Raw genomic sequence first — 7,857 nt, forward strand, 5'->3', positions numbered from 1 at the left:
ACTCAATGTCTGTCACAACCTTCTGCTCTAGAAAGAGGGAATTTCGACTTACCCAGAACACATACAAGGATAGCTCAAACTTCCACTTTCCTGATATTGTTGCTGTTCTTACTCTGGGAATGGGACACAGACACTTCTTTTCTTGGTCCCTTTGACACTCATGTCACCTTAGGACTGAGTCTGATCAAAGTTGTTTAGAGACCGTACCTGGATCCACAATAAAAGAGGGAGATGCAGTTGGCAAAGTCCCAGCATTGGATCTGGGAAGATGCGATTTTGTTTCTTGCAGCATCACCGGTTTACTGCGTAACAAAAGGCACAATCAAGTCCTGCTGTAGGAAGTAGCAATATTCCCCATATTCGCTCAATTCTGTACTCTAAAACAGAGGTGAAATATAACAAGAATTATTCGGATACAACAATAAAGATGGTGTGTAAATACCTCCAAGTAACAGCAAGGGATGTTTGTTCTGCATGACTATCATAATGACATCCCAAACTCCCTGTGCCAGATTTATTTATCAGCAAGAAACAGTCATAAATACATGATGTCTTTCAAGCACTGTGACATTCCCTTCCTGCAGATGGCTGGAAATGTTCTTAGATACAATATTTGCAATTAGCTTGCTGATGAAATTAGTGCTCTGAAATGGTTAGTTTTATAGATGCCCCTGCTAGTGCCTCTGTGGCTGTTACTGACTTAACCTCTTTGAGACCTTGGCTGAGAGCACTTTCCCAGGATGGCAATATTTAGAACACAGGTCAGAAAGGAAACATAGCCCAGCATAAGGAGAGAAAGGAGGTGGAGTCCCCAGGTGGGCAATTTGCCTGGGGCTCTGACGAACTGCATCCTAATCTCTGCTCACCCTGAACCAGTCACTCACCTCTGTTTCTGCCTCAGCAAAATGCAGACAGTGCTGCTTACTGCCTTGCAGCCCTTCTGCCCCTGGCAGAGGACATGCCATGAGAGAGCTCAGTGATCAGCATTCCCAGTGGCCAGTTCTGGCAACTCCCTTTTAAGCATGACTAATCATTCTTGACATGTGCTGCCCTGCCCCTCTCATTTATGCAGCAGGAGAGTTTGGGGTATGTGATCAAAACATTTAGGAAAATTCCCTCCAACTACTGCTCCTGAATTTCCTAGGACAACTGTCCTGGTGTACACTGCTGAGGACACCTGGCCCTTGCTGGCTGACTGGAAGAACATCAGTGATGGGAAGGATTCATCAGGGCACATCAGGGATGGGGGATCCCATACATCCAGGGCACTGTTGCTTCAACACATTTGATGCTGCTTCAACACATTTGATGCTGTTCTCTGCTTTGTGCCACTGGGATGTGCAACAGCAAAATTTCTTCCATAGGAAGCAAGCAGGAAACTCAGAATTCGATGAAGCTCCTACTCTCTCTGCACCAAAGCCCATCAATGTCTCAGGCTAGTTTTCACCTTTCACTGACAATAAAGTAATTTGCTTATAACAAACAGCTGCTCATCTGAAAGAGGACTGGCATGAATCATAGCAGAGGCATGAATCAAAGAGGACTGGCATGAAAAGCTCATGCTCATTTTTGAACACTGCATTAAGCCCTGATTAATTGGCAGTGGCTTATGGCTCTATCAGTAGGACATGCTCCCTGGAAGAATGACACATTTCCAAGAAATCCTCAGCAGACCCAAGCACGTATTATTGATGAGCTAGAGGAAAATCATCTGGATATTTTTACAAACCCAAGCTTTAAATCAGTTTTGCTGAAAGGTCTGCCAGTCTTTTTGATTATGCTTCCCTCTAAAATAAATTTCCCCTGAGGCAAAGGATTTACTTATGGCACAAGCCTGCAGCTCAGGGGACCTGTACTCCCTCCTTGGTTCTGTATCAGACACGATGGATGATCCTGAACAAGACATGCCGAAAAGGTTTCCTGAGCCTGCTGAGCTGGAGTCTCATTTTTAAGAGCACCTATACGGGTGCAATGTCCAGGCCCAAGGAGGGCAACCAGCTGGATGACAAGCACAGCCCTCCCCTCCATCTCTACGTTATCTCCGCTCCAGCAGTAGCTGCAGCCTGGTGATCTGACCAGGATGGGGGGCCGAGCCAGCAGGAAAGGAAGGAAGCAGGTTTGGTATTACTGCAGAAAGAGTTCCCTGCCCACTGAATGGGGCTTCTCTTTTGCCTTGCCTATGATCTCAGGCTAAGCTGAATGCAATTTTCTTCCTAGGCAAACAAATACTAAAGCAGTTTTTTGCTATTAGGGCTGGCATGTGATCAGACAAGGCCTGGGAGTAGTAACAGTGAAGAGTATGTGGTTGGAGCCAGGAAGGGGAACAGAACGCCTTCAATGAGCTGTCCAGTTGGTTCGGGCAAATCTTTGAAACAAATTGGCAGCCTCAGGCTACAAGTACTGAGATAAGTTCCCCAGAACCAGCTTATCTCCTAGTCTGTTAAGTGCCAGGGTAAAGGAGGTACTTCAGGTCTGCAAGGGCAGCAGGTAGCTATGACCACAGCTAATCTGTGCCATTAAAGCAAAGCCTAAACTGCTTATTTCCCCCTTGGCTACGTCTACCACCTGTCCCATACATTGTGTGATTTTCTATTTAAACTCAGCCTTAGAGCAGAAGCTTCCCCTTGACATCCACTTGCGCAATGCCTAGCACCATGGAGATCTGATCTTAATTGTATCCTGAAGATCATAACTACTCTAAGTAGTTTCACAAAAATGAAAAGCATTCAAGTGCTGCCAACTATCCTGGCTGTCCAGTAGTGCTCCTTCATCACTGCAGTATTTGCAGACCTACTTTGGAGAACTTTTCCATCTTCTCCTGTTTCCTGCAGGGGTATTATCTGTGCTTGTGAGGATTCAATTAATGCCATTGATGTGGAATGTTGTTCCATTCATCACTGGCCACAGCATCTAATGAATAGGATAATCTAATTCTGCTCAAATAAATATGACACCAAATTAAAAGAGTTCATAAACAGCCTCCAAAACAAGTGAGTTTGTTTCAATTTATTGGCTTTTAAATTATACTGGATCCCTCAAGTACCAACCCAGCTATAAACAAATCAGTGCCTGAGTCTGAAAGTTTATTATCACTAATGTTTGCCTTTATTTATACTAGATTTGAGTGTTAGTATTAGCTGGAAGAACAGAAAAAAGAAGGTCATCCAAATGCCACAGTTTTTAGCCACAATTTTCCTAAACTAGTAAGAGAGCTTTAAGGCACAATGTATTCTAGACAATTATTTTTGCTTTGTTTACTGTCACTGAAACATTTAGCAAAGCAGTTATGACCTATCATTAGAACCATGTGAAAAGTTCACCAGGAAACCAGAAAAAAAAAGCAATGCCTAGTGGGTATTTAGCTAGTCTAAAAAGAGACTCCTTACCCTATCTTCCACCAAAAACCAAAGCCACAGTTCTAAGTTTTTGTCTGGTATAATTTTATTTGGGAATCAGCTGTTAGAAAAATTATTATGTATGTAAAGACAGATTATCTTGTCAAGCTCTTCTTTGAATTTAGCCTGGTAAATTTTCAGTATCCTAGGTTGTCTGACCAGCCTTTACAGAATGCTTGGCAGGAAAAGAGATAATCAGAGTGGTTGTGGATTTCTTACGGGGTGATCTAGATGAAAGAGAAAGAGGAAGGAACTGTAGATTTAGTGTGGTTCTTAAAACATAGATCATAATAGATTATCAGTTTACCTGTGGACAATACCTGGTGCTGCAGAAGAACCCAATCTTGTGCTTACTAATTGAAAATCCTATTTATTTAACAGCTTCTATAACAGATTCTGAACACTTCCATCAAAATCAGTTTAGCCTCACTACAGACAGTCCCATGAAGCAAAGATCTATCTCCACCTGGCTTTTCCAGTTAGCACATTACTCATAGTAACATAGCTCTGGAGTAGAAATCCAGAGCTATCATGTCTGCAGAGCAGAAAACTGCCTTGAGCAGGGATTTTCTTTCAGTCCCAAATGCATGACAAGCAGTGAGGAATAAGTGGATTAACTAAAGAACAGTTTGGGTTGGAAGGGTCCTTTAAAGGTCGTCTTGTCCAACGCCTCTACAATGAGCAGGGACACCTTCAACTAGAGTAGGTTGCTCAGAGCCCCATCCAACCTGACATTGAATGTTTTCAGGGATGGGGCATCCAACCACCTCTCTGGGCAACCTGTGCCAGTGTTCCAGTTCTGCCAAGGCTAGACATCTCCTGTACTCATCCTATTGCTTGTTGTCTGGACCTTTTGAGAGCTGTTTAAACTCAGCAATTAGACCCCACAACACTGATCTGTTCTGTTAGAGAAGATTGCTAGTGACATTTAAAGCAATGACTCTCCTGTCCCTTTTGAAAAACATTAGCCTTTATCATGGCTAAAATAACAAGGAACCTTTCAGCTCAGTGACTAAGACAAGGAACTGAAGGGGAAACCATAGTTCTTTTGCTTTAACTAGAATAGAAATTTAGGAGCTATTTCAGAAAGTGGAAAAAAAATGTTCTCAGGCAAACTGAAATATTAAACTTTCTGCCCTCCAAAATGTCATGTTTCAGCTTCAGATTAATTAAACCTTTTAGTAACTGTTTTTTCAGCTTGTATTAGTTTTTAAAATAAAGTTGCCATTTTAAAATCAATACATGGAAATGTTGACTTTTATCTTTCCCCCTATTTTTCTCCCTGACATCCACTTATAAACTCAGTTAAATTTCATTTATGTTCACCAAATGCCTTTTTTTCAGTGAAGACAGTACTGTCAATAACACTTTTTCCACTGCTGACTGTGATTCTGTGTTTTCCTAGAACATTACTACACATGACTCAGTTCCTGTTTGGACTGTAACTCAATTTCAGAGCTCACTGCCATCTATAACTCCAAAGAGCAATTTCAGCTGAGATCCTAAATTGAATTACAGATTTGTATTGCATTGCTCACTATTTATTAATAATATTGTGCCTACAACATATCCTGTTCTTCATTACCATGGAGAGAACAGTACTGGTTCCTTTGTGGGACCCAGAGCTATTTATTTCTTCACATGTTAGATTCTTGCATGTACAGAACCTACAGACATCTGTGTTTCTTTCGCAATAAGTACTTTTATCTAGCCAGAAATGCAAAAAAGGTTTCTCAGCACTATAAAACTAATTGGATGTATCATATGTTTTATATATCACAGAAAAACATCACTGTAAGTATTTCTTTACAACTAGAAGAATGCAGAGTATTACAGGATAAAGTCCTTGGGAGCTTTGAACTCCCATACCAGTGACACTCTTAAGTGTTGGGAATACAATTTTCAGTCAGAAATGCCCGTTCTAAGCCTCCAACAGACATGAGAAGTCCAAGGCATGACGCTAATGTACTATGGTTAATTAGGATTTGTAGCAGGAAGGAGTATTGGGGAAACAGAAACGCAGCTTGAACAAATAATACTTTTCAAAGAGAGATACAGGAGCCCAGGTCCCAGGGCTGGCTATTTCTATCATCTTCTCGAAAGAGAGGCAGATACAAACCCTAAAGTATTCTACAGCCTAATGTAACAGTTTTAGTAAAAAACAAAAACTACAGATAATTTCTTGGAACCTCAGGGCAGAGTCCTTTGGGTTCAAATGGATAACACCAGAAGACTGAACAACTACTTACAAGGCCAGTAATGTTTGCAGCAATGATGGAGAATTGGAGGTGACCTTGTTTACATTTAATCCGAGAAGAAGAGCTTGCTGCACTTTGTCAAACAAAACATCTCTTGCTGCTGCAGTATCCCAGGCAAGGGGATGCTCTTCAGATACTTATCCCAGCCACTAAAGGGTCTTAGGAGTCAGCTCAGGCATTTGGATTCACTGCAGAAGGAAATCTCGTCAGGTCTTTGGCACAGGCCGACCTTAGCATACTACAGTTTGCTATTATCTTCCCTGCAAAGGAGATTCCATGCAATAGCCCCAAGGAAGGTGTACAATTTATTATTAGATGGCCACCTCGCCAGCAGAATGGACTGCTTCAAGAAAGCCAAGCAATAAGCCACGACATTAGGAGACTGCATTATCCCATCTGGATGCCTGTGGCAGGCAGTATTTCCTCACTGCAGCATGATACATTAATAAATCAACACTAATCTACCATTAATTTATTAATGTAAGTATAAAAAACAATCAGCAGTTTCCATCTAGAAAAGCTTCCATCTGCCCAGCAATGAGGATGCTCTCCCCTCAAACCTTTCTCCAGCCCACCCCAGAGCAAATACTGGGGCCATCATCACTGGCACGACCCACCTCCCCTCCCCCCAGGCCACACACTGTGCTGTCCCATGTTTTGGCAAACCCACCCTCTGCTCTGCAGAGAAGAAGTGCTTCTGGGCTTCATCAAAGATGCTCCACTGTCAGCTCTGGTACCTCGGGCAAGGCTCGACCTGCCCCAGCCCAGCCTCAGCTCAACAGCCTACAACAGCCAGAGTTGACTTTGTCACTGCCAGGGAAACTCTAGGGAAAGAGGAAGACTGAACATCTTTCTCAGATTATTACCTGCCCTTAAAAACACTTTCTTAAACGTGAGGAGATAGGAAAGAGATCTTCCGCTTTCCCAACTAAGATATTTGCTATTTTCTTCATCTACTTCCTGACAGGAACAGTGTATTTTAACCTCAGTTTGAACACTTACATATATTTTATCCAAACATTACTCCAAACCGTTGCAAAATAGAAATGCAAGCAAAGCCAAACCCATCCAATCTTTTCATCTTCTTTTCAGAAGTCACAGTGATGACATACCTCTTAAGAAGCAGAGCCTTTGCCTGTGGCTGGCCACTGCCTGGAGATCCTGTGGCTGGCCTTTTGGGATTCAGGCCACATCTGGACTGGGATGCTGGGAGAATTAACACTGTATAAGGTTAGGTTTCTCTGGAATAGAAACCCGCAGAGGTTAAATTATGTATATGCATTAGCATCCTCTCTGGAATAGATTTTTGTTAGTTTTCCAGCTATCAGGAACAGAGCTAGTAGTTGGAGACAGCTATTCCTATGTACACCTGGGTGTGAGTTCAGCAGAGAACTGAAGTACCTACACCCCACTACCATCACCCAACCCAGCAGGCTGATGGATAGCACAGGTCCTGCTGTGTGTGTGCTGCATCTGAGGACACAGAGCAGCCACCTGGGGGGGACAGCAAGGTGGCATTAGCACAGTGCCTGAAGACTCCCTGTACACAGGTCTTTCTGCAGCACAGGGAAGGAAAAAGGCTGGCCCACAGGCAGCAGAAGGCCTGCACAGATCGTGGGCATTTTTTACATTGCCTGTGTTACCTTTTCCTCGCTGAGCTTTTATCTTGATTTTTCTGCAATAAAATCATGTTAATAAAACTGTGAATGAATAGAAAGGCCTTAAGTCAATATTTGCATTTAGAAAAGACTGGTTAGAACAGCTTAGGAATTGATTCCGATTTATTAAAGCACCTGTTCACCCAGGGAACATTTTAGCAGCAATCAATATGTAATTAAATCTTTATTGATGTTTTACAATTGTTTTGTTTCCCAGCAATTACAGGGATAGAATCAGCTTCCCGTGGTTGTTTCTCCTTTCCAGCTTTACTACTGACCTTGTGTGAGCGTACTGGTAACTCAACATCTCCCAAGCTATTATTAAAAAATTGGGATCACAGCCACAGTGAAACAGCTCTCCTGACCCACTGTGCTAAGCACAAGCCAACAAGAAAAGCCAACCTCTGATCTGAATACCCTGATAACAATAATAACAGGGACCTTTGGGATGATATGAGCACAAATGTTTCAGTGAAATCATCAGGTAACTCTGAACTAAAATATGTTTGAAGGGCTGAATTTCATTAGGCTTTTCTAGTCAGATTT

Source organism: Empidonax traillii, unplaced genomic scaffold, assembly GCF_003031625.1.
Source record: "Empidonax traillii isolate 1590-97213 ecotype Southwest subspecies unplaced genomic scaffold, ASM303162v1 scaffold38:size1800464, whole genome shotgun sequence".
NCBI classification, from domain to species: domain Eukaryota; kingdom Metazoa; phylum Chordata; class Aves; order Passeriformes; family Tyrannidae; genus Empidonax; species Empidonax traillii.